At 39.2% G+C, this 18178-nt stretch overlaps 2 non-coding genes across 2 annotated transcripts; both read right to left on the bottom strand.

Moving 5' to 3' along the window:
• Window positions 1–4149: 4149 nt before the first annotated feature.
• On the bottom strand, window positions 4150–4221 carry Trnac-gca. Its single transcript has one exon. It is a non-coding gene; the product is annotated as a tRNA-Cys (tRNA).
• Window positions 4222–6062: 1841 nt separating this feature from the next.
• Trnac-gca lies at window positions 6063–6134 on the bottom strand. The gene has a single exon. It is a non-coding gene; the product is annotated as a tRNA-Cys (tRNA).
• Window positions 6135–18178: the final 12044 nt, after the last annotated feature.

Here is an 18178-nt window from a genome sequence, read left to right as displayed (position 1 = left end):
GACCCCGCCTAGAATCGGTGACGCTAGAACAATGGGGGGCCGCCAACACAAGAATTATGTATGCCTTGAAAAACGAGGGGAAATTATCTGGTCTTGAGATGGACAATTACATGGCATATACAGTAAAAATATTCGAGTTCGCGGAACGCTTTGAATGGCCCTCTGTGTTACTGTATGACAGAGAATACAGATATCTGCAGGTGAATTATAAATGTCCCTGGGGTGCAGATTCCCAACATCTGTCTACAATAATATTGCGGAACAAGATGTCGACGCATGCACGTGTGGGAGATTCTTTACGACAACAGTACGCGATCGGTAATCAGCACAACAGGCGGTTCCAACAGACTGATGAGCCGTGCCTGCAGTACAATATGGGTACCGGCTGTACGTTTGGTGGACGGTGTAAATTTAGACACGTGTGTTTAATTTGCAAGGTGGCAGGACACCCTCAACATCAGCACAACACTGGAAATGCCGAGCCAAAAAACGCATTAACCCCGCGGATCCAGCATTAAATGTCTGTCAATTACGTAATTGTTTAGATGTGTGGGACACAGAACTCGAGAACGATGCAGATAAGGATTTTATTATTGAGGGTATTCGCAATGGCTTCAGGATTACAGACGTGGGGTCAACACATAAAAATGTCAACTGTGAAAACTACGAATCGGCGACTAGCAACAGACTGGCAGTTGAAGCACAAATAAACACTGAACTGGCAGAGGGGAATTATGTCATAACCTCCGTGAAACCTATTATAGTGAGTGCCCTGGGAGCCATACCAAAACCTGGCACAACAGAAATACGCATTATTCATGACTGTTCAAGACCTCTAGGAAATGCTGTCAATGATTATGTCACAATAGAAAAACAAACTTTCCAAACAGTTGAACAAGCTACTAAAGAAATAAAACAAAACTCTTTTATGGCAAAAGTCGATTTAAAAGCAGCATACCGTTCAGTTCCGATACACCGAGAATGTTATTCTGCAACAGGTTTAAAATGGAAGTTTTCAGGCGACTGTCATACCACCTATATGTATGACACTCGTCTACCCTTTGGCAGCAGTGCGTCACCGGGAATATTCCATCGTATCACCCAGTCCGTACGACGCATGATGATCAAAAAAGGATATACAGGATCTGTATGCTATCTGGACGATTTTCTTTTAATTTGCGAAACGTACAACGAATGTCAAGAAGCCTTAAACATCCTCCTAGCCCTCCTTCGCAAACTGGGATTTCTGATAAATTGGAGAAAAGTTGTTGGTCCCACCCAATGTATAACTTTCCTTGGCATTGTTCTCGACTCTAAAACCCTCACTATGGAGTTACCTGGCGCAAAAATTGAGGAACTTCAGCAGTTGCTCAGTGACTTCTTTAACAAGAAAAGAGCAACAAAAAAGCAACTACAGAGTTTGGCAGGAAAACTCAACTTTGCAGGCAACGTGGTCCGCGGGGGGAGAACATTCCTTCGGCGCATTCTCGACGCTATCTCAAATATGCAGCAACCTCATCACAAGGCAATTTTAAGTGATGAATTTCGGCGCGATATTACTTGGTGGGAAAAGTTTTTAAAACGTTTTAATGGGAAGAGTTTTTTCCTGGACAATAAAGCGGTAATAACAGTGCACACGGATTCTTGTTTGGAGGGATGTGGTGGAACATATAATAACGACTGGTTTTACGTAAACTTTCACAAAGATTGCCCAGTAGTTTCCACACTCCATATAAACAATAAGGAAATCCTAGCAGTACTGTTCTCGGCCCGACGGTGGGGCCACCTGTGGCGCAATAAGCGGGTGATAATATACACAGACAGTGTTACTGCAAGAGCGGCAATAAATAAAGGAACTTCAAAGAACCCTAATACCATGCATGCTCTAAGGGAGTTATTTTGGTTGTCATCGTTAAACAACTTTTATCTAAAAGCTATACATATACAGGGAAAACTGAATATTGTAGCGGACTTAATATCTAGAATACATAGCCCAACAAACGTGTTCAGTTGGTGTAGCCAGTTGGTAGGGCTGTCGCATGTTCAGCCAATAACATCAGTGCATTTATTATACAATCACATGTCCTCTTCTACTCTGAGTTTTCTCCTTTCACAGGTGATCAAGTGGTTTTGGAGGAAGCATTGGATAGCGAACTCGCAAACTTCAGAGCTTCTGCCTTCTCGGATAATACCAAAAAGACATACGGCACCCATCGACGGGCGTACTATAAGTTTTGCTGTCTATTAGGGTATGAACCAGTGTCGGCGTCACCGGTACTCGTGGCTAGATATGCCACCTTTCTAGCTCGAACACTGAAGTTTTCGTCTATCAAACAATATCTTAATATTATTCAACACATTCATAAGGAATGCGGGTTTCCTAGCCCACTGCAAGATAACTATATTTTGAAAACGACCTTATCGGGCATCAAACGACAAAAGGGTGATGCGGTGTCTAGAAAACTACCTATTACCCCAGCTATTTTGTGCCAAATTTATGAAAGGCTTGATATGCAATGTTTGGATGATGCTATGTTCTGGGCAGTGTGTCTCACGGCGTTTTATGCACTGCTACGGAAATCTAACTTACTACCGGAAAAGTCCGAAGATTTTAATCAATTACGCCACCCAACCAGGGCGGACTTTACCTTTTATCACTGGGGAGCTGTTATGTCAGTGCGCTTAACAAAGACTATACAGTTTAAGGAGCGGGTCCTCTCTATACCCCTCCCCTATTTGCCGAGTCACCCCCTGTGTGCGGTATCTGCCCTGATGCGAGCCTTCTCTTTGGCCAACGTACCAAACAGTCATGCTCCAGCTTTCTTAAGCCACACGTCCACTAGAATTAGCCCGTTACTATATAGTTCCTTCTTGGGCAAACTTAGGAAGGTATTAACGGATATTGGATATCCAGGGGATCAGTACACCGGGCATTCATTTCGCAGGGGTGGGGCAACTTGGGCCCTTCAAGCTGGACTGCCTACTGAATGGATAAAAATGTTAGGTGATTGGAAAAGCGATGCCTATCTGGCCTACGTGGAGGTGCCGTTCCAGTCCCGACTCGCCGCTATGACTGTTTTAGTTAAATCTCTACCTTTAATGCCATAGAATAACAGTTTAGATATACACAAAAAACTATGGCCTACAACGTAATAATTATTCTAAAGTACCCCTACTGGCTACATGTTTGTTGGTAGATTGGGAGCTTAGATTCCTACGGCATCCTTTTGATGGGCAGTATAATGCAATGGGCTTTTATGCCGGGAATAAAGCAACCAGTTTACCCATGAACATCTTGTTGTTGTTATTACTGCATTAGACAAACATAGTTTAAGTAAGTAATTAAACACTAATTACGGTTTAAACGGCGTGCGGTCACCGACCATCTGGCACGAGGGTAATCAGGGTCAGATGAGAACCAGCCAATCAGATGCCGGGTGCATGGCGGGAAGCTGCGATGTCCTGGCATTGGTAACATCTTGGACACTGTAGACGCAGCCAATCGGAGGCCTGGTATACGGCGTGGTAACTACATGTAAGATAGCACGACTGTCGCGCTTAGTCTTGTGGTATTTAGCGCTAGCATAGAATGAAGAATATTTAATCTCCCACCCACCCACACCATATTATTATTATTAGTATATATATATATATATTTGTACTTCTCTATGTTTAATTATGTATGTTATGAAATTTTTTTTTTTAGTAAAGATTAGTCTTAGGAATATAGATATACATGTAGTAGATAGATGGGAGCTTAGATTCCTACGGCATCCTTTTGATGGGCAGTATAATGCAATGGGCTTTTATGCCGGGAATAAAGCAACCAGTTTACCCATGAACATCTTGTTGTTGTTATTACTGCATTAGACAAACATAGTTTAAAGGCACAACAAAAGAATCAACACGTGTACCGGTATTGCTTGGTAACTCTCACCGATGACGTATTGCCTCGCTTTCGTTCAGATCTATGCATAATCCCGCCCACTTCTGTTTTTACCCCAAACCTAAGACGCGCAGCTGACCGGTGCCTCGCAGCGAGCCAGACATTAGAGTAATGCGGTCTTTGACGCTAACTTAATCCATTACACACTACATGTCTTTTGGTGTCCGGTCTCCTTTAATGTGAGAAAAATAAAGAAACCATTAAGGGGACATCCGGGATCGAACCGGAGACCTCTCGATCTGCAGTCGAATGCTCTACCACTGAGCTATATGCCCTGGATAGCAAATCAGTCACGAATTTTATCTCAAGAAGCTGTACCTCCAACAATAAACTATAAACGCAAAGGTTTTTTGTTCAACGACACCACTAGAGCACATTCATTTGTTGACCATCGGCTGTTAGATGTCTAACATTTCGTAATTCTAAAATATAGTCTTAGAGGGGAAACCCGCTATTAGCATACAATAACTTGAATAAGCATTTTTTCAAACATATTTTTATGACATTTTTGATGTAAACTGAAGCAAATGGACCTAATTAGAAAAAACACACACATAAAATGTTATAATATTTCATCATAAATCTTGTTTAGCATAGATGTAAACATGACACACCAATGGATATTCCAGAGGCCAATTCCAATTCCCCCCCCCCCCCCCCCCCCCACTCACCAAAGCAAGATATAATTTTTTTTGTTTTAAGGTTTTAATTAGCACAATGTTCTTTGTTATCTTAACTAGCTATCGTCCAAGTACTGTGTTTGATTGAACTATGCATTTTAATCATTAAGCAAACGTGTTACCCGTCTGCCCAAACTGTCCACAGCCGGGCACAGAAACACAGAAATGTTGGGAAATCTTAGGTTTCCACATACTGACAATCACTTTACAACTAATATGTCCTATCGACAATAACATTATGTAGTGTTTGTATTTATTAATATAAAATGTATCAGGCCCGTAGGAATGGGAGGGCGGGCTAAGGGATTGTTTCTCCCCACCCCCCACTTAAAGATGATATATTACAAAGATGAAAATCTAGCTGGTGTCTCTCACTCGAGACTGTACCTCTTCTTATTCCTTTTATTCTTCTTTTTTCTTTTTTATATATATTTTTTTTCGCTATTTACACTTTTATTTTCCTTATTATTTGAAATAAAATGACTTTTTCTTTCTTTTTTGAAAGAATAGGTTTTTTTCTCTAAAACGTCTATCAACCGACCCAGACCTGGATGTTTACGGTAGCTGTGTCTCACTGCCCAACAGTAGGCTCACTTCCGACACCACAGTTCATACGTCGGGGTGGGTGGGGTGGACATAGGTTCACTTCCGAAACCACGGTTCATACGTCGGGTGGGTGGGGTGGACATAGCCTCCCTTCCGACACCACGGTTCATACGTCGGGGTGGGTGGGGTGGACATAGGTTCACTTCCGAAACCACGGTTCATACGTCGGGTGGGTGGGGTGGACATAGGTTCTCTTCCGACACCACGGTTCTTACGTCGGGTGGGTGGGGTGGACATGGCCTCCCTTCCGACACCACGGTTCATACGTCGGGGTGGGTGGGGTGGACATAGGTTCTCTTCCGACACCACGGTTCTTACGTCGGTGGTGGGTGGGGTGGATATATGCTCTCTTCCGACACCACGGTTCATACGTCGGGGTGTTGGGGTGGATATAGACTCACTGCCGACACCACGGTTCATACGGGCTTGTGAATTCCTGAAGATTTTTACTCCAAATCTTAGCTAAAACCAATATAACAATGACCGAAAATAGTGTTTTTAAAAAAGAAAAGAAAAAGAATACATTACAATAAATAAATGTATATAAACTATTATATCCATCAACCAAATAAAAGTAGCATTTCATGATTTCACATAATAATTAATAAGCATAACCACTCTGTAAACTAGGTACGTTAACAAAAGAATGAACGAACGAAATAAATAATATACAGACAAATATTAATACATTATTATAATATAAACATAAATATCTAGAACAGCCAACATCAAGCAATATTTTTAAAACTATCATTATTAATATCAATATGTATTTATCAGACGAATATATTTTTATTATTAAATATGAAAAAAACTAAAAAAATATATTTAGGGGACATCCGGGATCGAACCGGAGACCTCTCGATCTGCAGTCGAATGCTCTACCACTGAGCTATATCCCCTGATAAACAAACAAGATACAAATATTATATGAAGTAGCAGTGTTTCCAGCTGTGACCTAAAAACGTGTGATGTACATGTATGTTTGTACTAGTTGTCGCAGTAACTGGAACGCTACATCACATTTTGTAATGTCTGCCATCAATTCAATGCACACGCTATAGACAGAAAGTATGGAAATATTTACACTGGTAATGGAGATGGTATAATACGAAAGACGAGTCTATCTCAGGAACTCTCCTCGATCTTCAAATGAATGAATGTTTAATGACACCACAGTGACAGCACAAAACTACACTTCGGCTACCGAGTGTCAAACAGTAATAAGTATATGCCTCGATCGATCTTCCAATACCCTGAAGTCCACGCACACACAACACAACACACACTCCACACACAATGTGTGACACATACACACACAACACACACATACACACACACACACACACACACACACACACACACACACACACACACACACAGAGTAACCATGAATGATCTCATAATTTTAGTATTTTACATGCCTTTCCCGAACAACCACAAACGGGCCTTATTTCATGGCAGTCCATTTGTCATGCAGGTGGTGATGAGATTTGGCCCGCATATTTCACGCATGCGCAGTTAAACGCACCGCGCCGCATATCACGCCGGGCCGTATGTCATATCACACCGGTTTAGCCGACAGCAAGTAAGAAGGCTAGTTGAATAAAATACATGAAAGTATAAAGCTGTGAGGAACAGATAAGAAACCAATTATAACAATAACTGGCGTCTCTGCCTAGCAAGATGTACATATTTTGCTAAATTAATAACCATTTTAGGGGTATCACAAGACATTAGCCTATACAACTTTTGGATATTTGGCCATCTATTGTAAATCTTATTTAAATACTGTTGTCTTAAATATCTATACATTGGGCAAACTAACACAAAGTGATATTCATCTTCTATAACTTTCATATTACATAATGTACAAAATCTCTGACCATAAGGTATATTATGATATCGACCCGTTTCTCATAATACACTATGAGAGGATAATCGTAGTCTGGTTAATGAACGTTTTAAGTGAGGTGATGAAATATAAGATAAATATTTTTCACACTCAAAACTTTGTTTGAACTTAATATAATGTTTTAATTTAGAAATAAAATGATGTTGATCGTTCCATTCTTGTAAGTATTGATCCGTTGTTTAATATATGGTAAGTAAGGCAACACTTAATCTTGACTCCACCAGACATCTGACAGACCAAGACTATCCAACAGACATTTAACACCATCCGTTATATGAAATATTATTATTTGTGTCTACTCTTAAAATATTGTAAACATCATATAAAATGGAGTTTGTATTCGAAACTATCTTTAACCAATATTTAATCATTATTTCATATCTGCTAATAAACATTGGCATATGGCCCAGCTCACTATATACGGAGATATTGGGTGTTGTCTTTTTAACTGATAAGACATATTTACAATATTTCAGATGCACACGCTCTACACCAGGGGCTTTGTGGTATCTCCACACTTCAGAGGCATATGAAAGTACTGAACCGACATAACAATCAAATAAAACATTCTTCTGAACAATATTAACGTTAATGTTTTTTAAAATGTTAAACAGCTTAAACATAGATCGTAAACCACGTTCAGATATTTTCTTTTGCATTATATTACATCTGCCATTAGAAGATGTACCTGTCATCAAATTAAGAAGACATTTGTAAATATATATAAAACAAAAATTAGACGTTTTATGGTGTTAGTTATCTTTTATTACCAATGTAATATAAGGCCATCCTTGATAGTGTTCAGAATAATAGTCTAGGAGACAAGGATCTTGTGGTGCCTTTGCTGGACCCTGCGATGTATATCTCTTTGTATGTATTCTTAGGAAGTTTTGGAAGAGAAAATTAATGGGCATGTTTTCGAATTCTAAGTTCAAGCGGGGCGAGACGTAGCCCAGTGGTACAGCGCTCGCTCGATGCACGGTCGGTGTGGGATCGACCCCCATCGGTGGGCCCATTGGGCTATTTCTCGTTCCAGCCAGTGCACCACGACTGGTATATCAAAGGCCGTGGTATGTGCTATCCTGTCTGTGGGATGGTGCATATAAAAAAATCCCTTGCTGCTAATCGAAAAGAGTAGCCCATGAAGTGGCGACAGCGGGTTTCCTCTCTCAATATCTGTGTGGTCCTTAACCATATGTCTGACGCCATATAACCGTAAATAAAATGTGTTGAGTGCATCGTTAAATAAAACATTTCTTTCTTTCTAAGTTCAAGCAAAATGTGCGAAGAACAGATTCATGGTGTTCGCTTATTTCTTCTTCAGATAAAAGTGGCTGTGTAAGAGAAAACGTTCAAATGCAAATAAATAAAATCTTGCCAGGAGCGTAAATCATAAAATTAAACATTTCATAATCTTTTCAAAATCGATTTCTAAAACCCGAATGTCCTTATCAACGAAATGCAATAAACACAACAACAACAACGACGACGACGACGACGACAACAACATCAACAACAACACCCCCCCTCAAAAAAAAAAAAAAAAAAAAAAAAACCCAACCCCCACAACAACACCCCCTCAAAAATACCCCCCCAACAACAACCCCAAATAACAACAACCACCAACCCCCCCAAAAAACCCTCAACCCAACAACAACCGAACAACGACAGTCCCGTAGGAATAGTATTTGAAGTGTGCGCGCGCGCGTGTGTATGTGTGTGGGGTTTTTTTTCGGGGGCGGGGGGGGGGGGGGGGGGGGGGGTCACAAGTCAGATTTTTATCTTTTTTTTATAGTGTAGAACCATTCCCCCCCCCCCCCCCCCTTCCAATCAGAAAACAATAAAGCCTAGTCAAGTCATTATTTTGCGTTTAGCCTCAGGTTTCAAGCCACGACATCACCCACATGCACCTGACATACAATGTTGTACTCTGCACACAAAACATTTTTAAAGTCAAAAATAAAAGCAAGAAGCAAAAATAAAATAAACAAAAGACATAACTTGAATGTAATTCACAGAGTTTTTCTGCCACCTAAACACCGCTTTATTCCGTTACAATGCAGGGAGGAATTTTGGGAGCATGAGGGTGCGCCTCACCCCAGCCCCAACCCCTCCGTCAACATGACGAGCCCATTTTTGTGGACCACACATTTCGAAATTAACTTGGAAATAGTGTGTGCATAATGTTACTTTGTCGGTCACTGAACGAACAGAAAAAGTGGCCATATTTTGTTTAGAAGATGGGGCGGGGCATTGCACAAAGAATGGTTATATACCTCAGAACGGATCGAGGGGCGGGACGTAGCCCAGTCATAAAGCATTCACTTGATGCGCGGTCGGTCTGGGATCGATCCCCGTCGGTGAGCCCATTGGGCTATTTCTCGCTCCAGCCAGTGCACCACGACTGGTATATCAAAGGCCGTGGTATGTGTTATCCTGTCTGTGGGATGGTGCATATAAAATATCCCTTGCTGTTAATCGAAAAGAGTAGCCCAATATCTGTGTGGTCCTTAACCATATGTGCGACGCCATATAACCGTAAATAGAATGTGTTGAGTGCGTCGTTAAATAAAACATTCCTCCCTTCCTTCAGAACGGATCGATTCTGTGACATTAAAAACAAAAGCAAAAATAAACCGTGAATCGCTGGAGAACAGACGTTTGCATGGCATTGCAAACAATCGGCTAGCCTTTTTCGGTGTGCATAGGCGTACGGGCTCCCATTTTTGTAAGGGGCGGGGGGGGGGGGGGGGGGCAGGCTGGCTTTTGCCCGAAGTAAACGAAAATGCTTGAATCTGGATAACAACATTTATTCATATTAGCATTACTACCAAACAGCTGTATAGGGTTGCAAACGAATCACTACTCATTTGTACATGGATTACATCAAAGTTTGAGAGTAGAATGATGGAAATACATGGTAAAAAGGTCTGAACTTAGCACGTTTTACCCGAATATATCTATCATTTTTGCCCGAATTTGAAGTTTTGCTCCAGCTCAAGGGGGCAACTGCCTCCCCACCACCCCCCGACCCCTGTCTAGTACGCTTATGTCGGTGATTTTTCTTTTATTATTTTTATTTTAATAAATTTTATTTTAAATCTTGTATTATCTTCTTTTTGTGAATGTTATGTGGACATTTATTTATGTGTTTTGTTCACCGTTTATATCTTTTGTTCGAAGGTCCTCTAGCCCTCCCCTGTTTATATCTTGTTGATCGGTCGGCGCAAAAGTAGTAGGCCTAGAAGATTATTTTAATACTTTTCGCGCCATTTCAATTGGGAAAATGACATACTTTTATTTTATAATTTATATTTTAAAAATCTAACATTCAAGTCGATAAAATAACACAATATTATAAAATTTAATTGGAGGTGTAGCAGAATTATTTAAAACATATTTATTATTAGTTTTAATATATACTTAGTTTTTTTTCTAGTAGTACAAATTGCTAGATTTGTAAATGAGAAACTTCACTGTTGAGCGTGGGTGTCGGACTGAACAGACGTGTTTTGGGGAGCTGTGCAATGGAAGACGTTCTTGTGGATGAAACGAGGATTTTGAAGGGGGTTTTCTCCATGTACGTTACGATAACTAGTATAATGCTATTATGCGAGATACAAAACAATTTGCTAAAAATTTAAACATTATATATTTGTGAAATATATAAATTGTACCCAGTGAATATGGCATATACGTGAGTGCACCCAAGCCCGTGAGTCAAACTCAGCCGAATGCATGTTATGTAATCTGTGTCTGTACAGCTGGCTGAGTGAAGAGAGTTCTGCTGAGCACGCGTACTGCTGAGCACGTGCACTGTATGACCTACCAACAACATGGGTACTGGTAAGAACTTGAAATGAAAAGTACAAACAATAAGAAGAATAGAAATGAAACAGTGAGTAGTCAAAACGAACTTTTAAACGCAACTACATCCAGTAGCGGATACGGGGTGATGGGGGGTGAGTGGGTGTTTTCAAACAATATTTTTTATATTATTTGTTTTAGCACGACTATGTAATTAGATCCACGACTTCACACAACAATTATTCACCATGTTCGTGGCAAACGAACAGCAAAGCGCCAGAGATGCAAATAGTTATAGGGCCTAAATACTAAATTAGTAAAAATAAGCATTTTTTTTAATGATGTGTGAACTGCACGAAAACGGGAAATATTGGAAGTTGATCGGTTACTACCGGTTTCAAAGCAGTACACGTCTGTCACAGACATGCTTTCGTTTTTGTCTCCTCGTAACAAAGGAAACAGGCGAGAAAACTTGACAAAAAGTGGTCTTGGTGCCCTCATACGTGTACAGGCTCCCATTTCAGTAGGGTGGTTGGAGGGGGTGGTTGGAGGGGGTGGGTTGCAGGCTGGTTTTTGCCCGAATTAATGCCCGAATCTGGATAACATTTATTCATATTAACATTAGTGTCAATTAGGGGCAACTGAGTAGTTAAGTCTAAAAATCCTTTTCTTTAAGTTTCTATAATGCTTTCCGAATTTTTTCTGGACAGTTGCCCCCCCCCCCCCCCCCTTACCCCCATGCTAGCTACGGCCCTGGCTCCGTATTCATAAACGTACTTAAGTCAATGTATGATACTTATCTATGTACTTTAAGTATGTATTTAAGCATCATACATTGACTTAAGTGTGTTTATGAATACGGAGCCAGGTATCTATCTGTGATATTTGTATTTTTTTGCACAGTTCTTTACACTGTGTTTTTATTTGACTCTTGAATTTTTATATTGATGTTGATCGTCACTTACTCTTTACATTTACCATAGCCGATGTATTTTTCGTGCTGGGATGTCGTTAAACATTCATTCATTCATTCATTCATTCATTATAATAAATAGTTAGGGTTAGTGACAGTGCCAAAGGAAAGCCCTTCCACTGGCGGTATATAAACAGCACCAATATGTAAATTTTCTTGTAAAATTAAAAATATTTGATCTAATTGAAAGTAAGTAAGTTAAAAAAAAAAAAAATCTTGCTTAGTGAATATAGCAATATCTCCAGATCGACACTTAGTAGTGGCTTCACGGTTATTACATTTCATGACATAACCTGGGATTTTGATAATATCGAAGTCGTTAAGTTTTCTTTCTGTTAAACAAACTGTGTCAGGATTTATAATATATTCAATTAGTTCTGGGAAAATGTCCCCCCCCCCCCCCCCCCCCGTAATCTACCTACATTTAATATTCCTAACCTACGTTTTACTTCGTCATAGATTTCTTTGTCGCTACATATTTCGTTATCATACTGAGGGGTACCGACCTCGGTGGTGTCGTGGCAGGCCATCGGTCTACAGGTTGGTAGGTACTGGGTTCGGATCCCAGTCGAGGCATGGGGTTTTTAATCCAGATACCGACTCCAAACCCTGAGTGAGTGCTCCGCAAGGCTCAATGGGTAGGTGTAAACCACTTGCACCGACCAGTGATCCATAACTGGTTCAACAAAGGCCATGGTTTGTGCTATCCTGCCTGTGGGAAGCGCAAATAAAAGATCCCTTGCTGCCTATCGGAAGAGTAGCCCATGTAGTGGCGACAGCGGGTTTCCTCTCAAAACCTGTGTGGTCCTGAACCATATGTCTCACGCCATATAACCGTAAATAAAATGTGTTGAGTGCGTCGTTAAATAAAACACTTCTTTCTTTCTTTCATACTGAGGGGTATCGCAGTGAATGACGTCAGGCGAAATGAGAAATCAAAGTGATGTAGCAATATACTCACAATGTGTAATAGGTATGGGATCAATTATGGCTATGATCATATGACAATTTGTTACCATCAGTCATAACATATTGGTTGAAATTACATAACGGGATATGGTTGTCAGTGACATTGTAATCATACGATGTATTAGGTATAGGATCATACTCATGTTGTCGTTGCTGGGGAAAGAGGGGGTGCGATATTAGTCCTCCTCCTTTTGTTCATGGCTAGGGATATTCACAAAAATCCAGGCCCGATCCCAAATATCACAATTGTTCATATTGAAGTTAGTGGTTTGTATAAATACATTGATTTAATTGAAAGCGACATGAACACCTTTGATATAATAGCAGTTACCGAAACCCATTAAAATCAACACATTTTTAGCGACAGTATCTTGATCATAGGCTACAAAGAACCTTATCGTAAAGCTAGACTAGTAAACACCTGGGGTGGTGTAGCAGTCTACATTAAAGACCATATTATCTCTTTTGACCGGCCTCGGTGGCGTCGTGGTAGGCCATCGGTCTACAGGCCGGTAGGTACTGGGTTCGAATCCCAGTCGAGGCATGAGATTTTTAACCCAGATACAGACTCCAAACCCTGAGTGAGTGCTCCGCAAGGCTCAATGGGTATGTGTAAACCACTTGCACCGACCAGTGATCCATAACTGGTTCAACAAAGGCCATGGTTTGTGCTATCCTGCCTGTGGGAAGCGCAAATAAAAGATCCCTTGCTGCCTATCGGAAGAGTAGCCCATGTAGTGGCGACAGCGGGTTTTCTCTCAAAACCTGTGTGGTCCTGAACCATATGTCTGACGCCATATAACCGTAAATAAAATGTGTTGAGTGCGTCGTTAAATAAAACACTTCTTTCTTTCTTTCATACTGAGGGGTATCGCAGTGAATGACGTCAGGCGAAATGAGAAATCAAAGTGATGTAGCAATATACTCACAATGTGTAATAGGTATGGGATCAATTATGGCTATGATCATATGACAATTTGTTACCATCAGTCATAACATATTGGTTGAAATTACATAACGGGATATGGTTGTCAGTGACATTGTAATCATACGATGTATTAGGTATAGGATCATACTCATGTTGTCGTTGCTGGGGAAAGAGGGGGTGCGATATTAGTCCTCCTCCTTTTGTTCATGGCTAGGGATATTCACAAAAATCCAGGCCCGATCCCAAATATCTCAATTGTTCATATTGATGTTAGTGGTTTGTATAAATACATTGATTTAATTGAAAGCGACATGAACACCTTTGATATAATAGCAGTTACCGAAACCCATTTAAATCAACACATTTTCAGCGACAGTATCTTGATCATAGGCTACAAAGAACCTTATCGTAAAGCTAGACTAGTAAACACCTGGGGTGGTGTAGCAGTCTACATTAAAGACCATATTATCTCTTTTGACCGGCCTCGGTGGCGTCGTGGTAGGCCATCGGTCTACAGGCCGGTAGGTACTGGGTTCGAATCCCAGCCGAGGCATGAGATTTTTAACCCAGATACAGACTCCAAACCCTGAGTGAGAGCTCCGCAAGGCTCAATGGGTAGGTGTAAACCACTTGCACCGACCAGTACCATAACTGGTTCAACAAAGGCCATGGTTTGTGCTATCCTGCCTGTGGGAAGTGCAAATAAAAGATCCCTTGCTGCTAATCGGAAGAGTAGCCACTGTAGTGGCGACAGCGGGTTTCCTCTCAAAATCTGTGTGGTCCTTAACCATATGTCTTACGCCATATAACCGTAAATACAATGTGTTGAGTGCGTCGTTAAATAAAACATTTCGTTCTTTCTTAACTGCAGAAAATTGTCTGAATGCCCATACATGTATGCGTTTCATTTGTTTATACATGTATTTTAAAATAATAATAAATAAAATAACAGTATAAATGTTGATCAAATATTTATAATTTTGCATTGTTAAAAATCTGTGGTTGTGTTTATTGATGCTATGTCTGGCTACTAATATTCACGTTGCAGTTTGTTGCACACGGCTTTTCCACAGTTCACACCTATTGTTCTGAGGGGTATTAAGTAGTGAAACCGTGTTACTTGGCAAAGCACAATTTCCACGTGCAGGCGAAATATACATAGTTTAAATTAGCAATTGTTAATTGTCAGCCGATTTCAGTTACAGTGTACTAGTGTTACAGTATATTTTGTTAGAGATGCTAATGTGCATTGAACCAAATATAAGAAGCGTAGTGTTTAGTTTGCTTATTTCATTAATTAATTAGAAAATTAAAAATATTTAATAATGAATAAAATTATTAAGACGATGTAAGCCAGACCTGTGCCCGCCCCTCCTCCCCACTGTAGGAACCGGGGGAGAGGCCTGTGCCCGCCCCCTCCCCCCCAAATGTTCCATATACAGATTAAAATCGGGCTTATCCCCCCCCCCCCCAACTAGACGGTGTCTTCCCCACTCCAGATGTCATACCTATAGGCCTGTAAGCATCTTATTCTTGAAACAAAGACCCAATATGAACGTTGTAAAAATAATTTATAATAAGTTAAACATATTTTTATCTGCAAGTCTGCTGTAAGTTCACGAAGGGTCAAACCTCTTGAAAGAAAAATACAAACGATTCAACTCAAATGTAATAACATGAAATAAAGTCCCCCCCCCCCCCCCCCTCAATGCTGTGTAACAGATTAAAACATTGTAACATTCAATTTCACTCTAGCTGGCAGTTCCTTGATGTAGCCTTCCCAAGTGAAATTTTTTTTTTTTTTTTTCTTTCATGGGGCAAGCCACTTGCTATCACATAGCTGTAACAATGAATTAATTGACAACTAGTAATACACTGAGAAGGCGTGGACAAATGGATTAGTTCATAGTTCTGAACATTTTACCTCAGACATGGTAAGTGTCTCTCTGTTGAAAACAATGCCAGTGATGCGGTTAGTTGCAGTTTCTATAAGGTGTTTTTTTAAATTATTGTTTTAACATAAATAAATAGCAGTGATAATTAATGTTAACTTAAAATAAAGTAAAAACTAATATTTGATCATCTTTATTAAATTTATTCCAGGACACAATTGCTTTGGCCAAGTCTATCTTTCAGTGTCATCAAAGGCATTACGGTTCCATTAGACCAAATCAATTCCTATTGCCGATAATGTTAACGTTTATTAATAAAACTGATATAAGCAGCGTTTCAACACACCCATGAAGTACAGCAATAGAAAGTGTGGCACCTCACATCTAATCTAGCTGCAAGAAAATGGGGGGTCACGTATCATTTAAGAGATTTAATTTATATTTTTAATAGCAACAGTCATTTTTGCTGAAAATTGCAGTTCCATTTTTTGGGGTACCCCTCATTAGTTTCAACCTCTGGTATATACTGCATAACAACTGTATAACAAATAAAAGTGTATTTATTTATTGTCAATGGATAATAGTATTTGCACAAATAATCAATGTCACATATTACTACCAATCACACCCACAGCTGCTTTTACTCCGTAAATATTTGACGGTGCACGTCGAACTTTGACACGGTACTCTCATCTTTGGTACTATGCAACCTATAATATATCAAAAAAATATTTTTTTTAAAAAGTGTCCAATTGGGTGTTTTCATGACTATCAGGATCTTCTGTGATCTGATATGATGTGACAACATAATTGAAAGTGTTGTTCCTACAGTGCAACCTGATTTAATGTACACCTCAGGAAGCACCAGTGTTATGCAAAGTTGTATACAAATGCAATGTATCATATTTAAAACAAATAATAAATAAAAATACTACTCTTGAAGATACATACTATGGGTTGGTTGTGTATGTCTAGTTGTATATGTAGTGTGTGCATGCATAGTCAGAGTCTCTCATTTCCAATAAATAATTACCTTAAAACTCATTTATTGCAGTGACTCTGTGTTTTGAAAGACTTTAATGGGCATATGATAAGAACTTCACTAGAAAAAAAGCATATTACATGTGGTATCTGAAATGAACACCACTGCATCCACAAATAGTAGTAAATTAATGTGGTATACATCATGGTGGGGTAAAAACCCAAGGTATGGACTATGCTTGGATGTCAAGTCACTGAATGCAATATTTTCAAACCCATCAGCCTAGTTGGTTTTTATATATGCATTATTAAATCCACTGACAGCTACCAATATATCTGTTGATATTTTATTAATAATCTCCAGTGATTGGTGCTTACAGACATGTATCATATCTAGAGTTATCATTAGAGTTTTACGTCTTTATTTTTTATTTGTCATAAAAAAAAGCACATTCAATCCATCAAAAGAGTGCGAAAGTCATTTTTCTTTAATTATTTTCTGTTTTAACTGAATATAATATTTATATCGTATGCATTACTACAATCTGTAATGTAACACATCATTTACATAGTAATATTGGAAAATATAGCTTTACAAGTGTGGTAATAGTGGAAGATAATACTAACACACTCCTAGGTAGATTAACAAATGTGTCAAAATTGCTCTTGTACTTGGTATATACTTCAAATACCCTTTACTATAGAAAACTCACTGAATATATGGACAAGATTTAATGAACTGACCTAAAGCTATCATTACCAAGCTTATATTTGTGTACAAATAAAGAAGAGAATGCAAAATGGCTACACAGAACCCACTTCTGTAGATTTTAATGTTTTTGCCAAACTCACAAAAACAATTGTAAAAACTCCCATATTTGCCTAAAACATAATTCACCAACCTAAAAAGTATGTTAAAATTACAGCAGAAATCAGGTTATTTAAATATAGTCATTCCAGAGCCAATTGCATTCAAATACACATTGTTAATGGAGATCTAAAAGCTTAACCTAATATCAGCTAACATTATTTTTTAACTAAAAATAAATGATTACTAATAGCTTATTTCATCTTGCCTAGACTTATTATCCTAAATAAGATTAGTGTTATATGACATGTCCATCACCTTGGATAAATAAGCTTTAAAATATTTTAAGTAAAAAATATGGGCCAAAATCTCCAATTGGTCAGCACAGACTTTTTTTCAAACTCTATTCTCAGCAGTGCACAGTAAATTAATGCCAAGGTCAAGGTCATTATGAACTCCCATGCCTGAGTGTAACCTAATTAAGCAATTATGACTGTCAAATAACAGTAAATGGCACACAATATAAAAAAATGATAATATAGTGAATATATGCTATAGGTTCCATTAGACCAAATCAATTCCTATTGCCGATAATGTTAACGTTTATTAATAAAACTGATATAAGCAGCGTTTCAACACACCCATGAAGTACAGCACTAGAAAGTGTGGCACC

The sequence above is a fragment of the Gigantopelta aegis genome, chromosome 8 (assembly GCF_016097555.1).
Source record: "Gigantopelta aegis isolate Gae_Host chromosome 8, Gae_host_genome, whole genome shotgun sequence".
NCBI lineage: Eukaryota > Metazoa > Mollusca > Gastropoda > Neomphalida > Peltospiridae > Gigantopelta > Gigantopelta aegis.
This window is presented reverse-complemented; position numbering and strand designations above follow the sequence as displayed.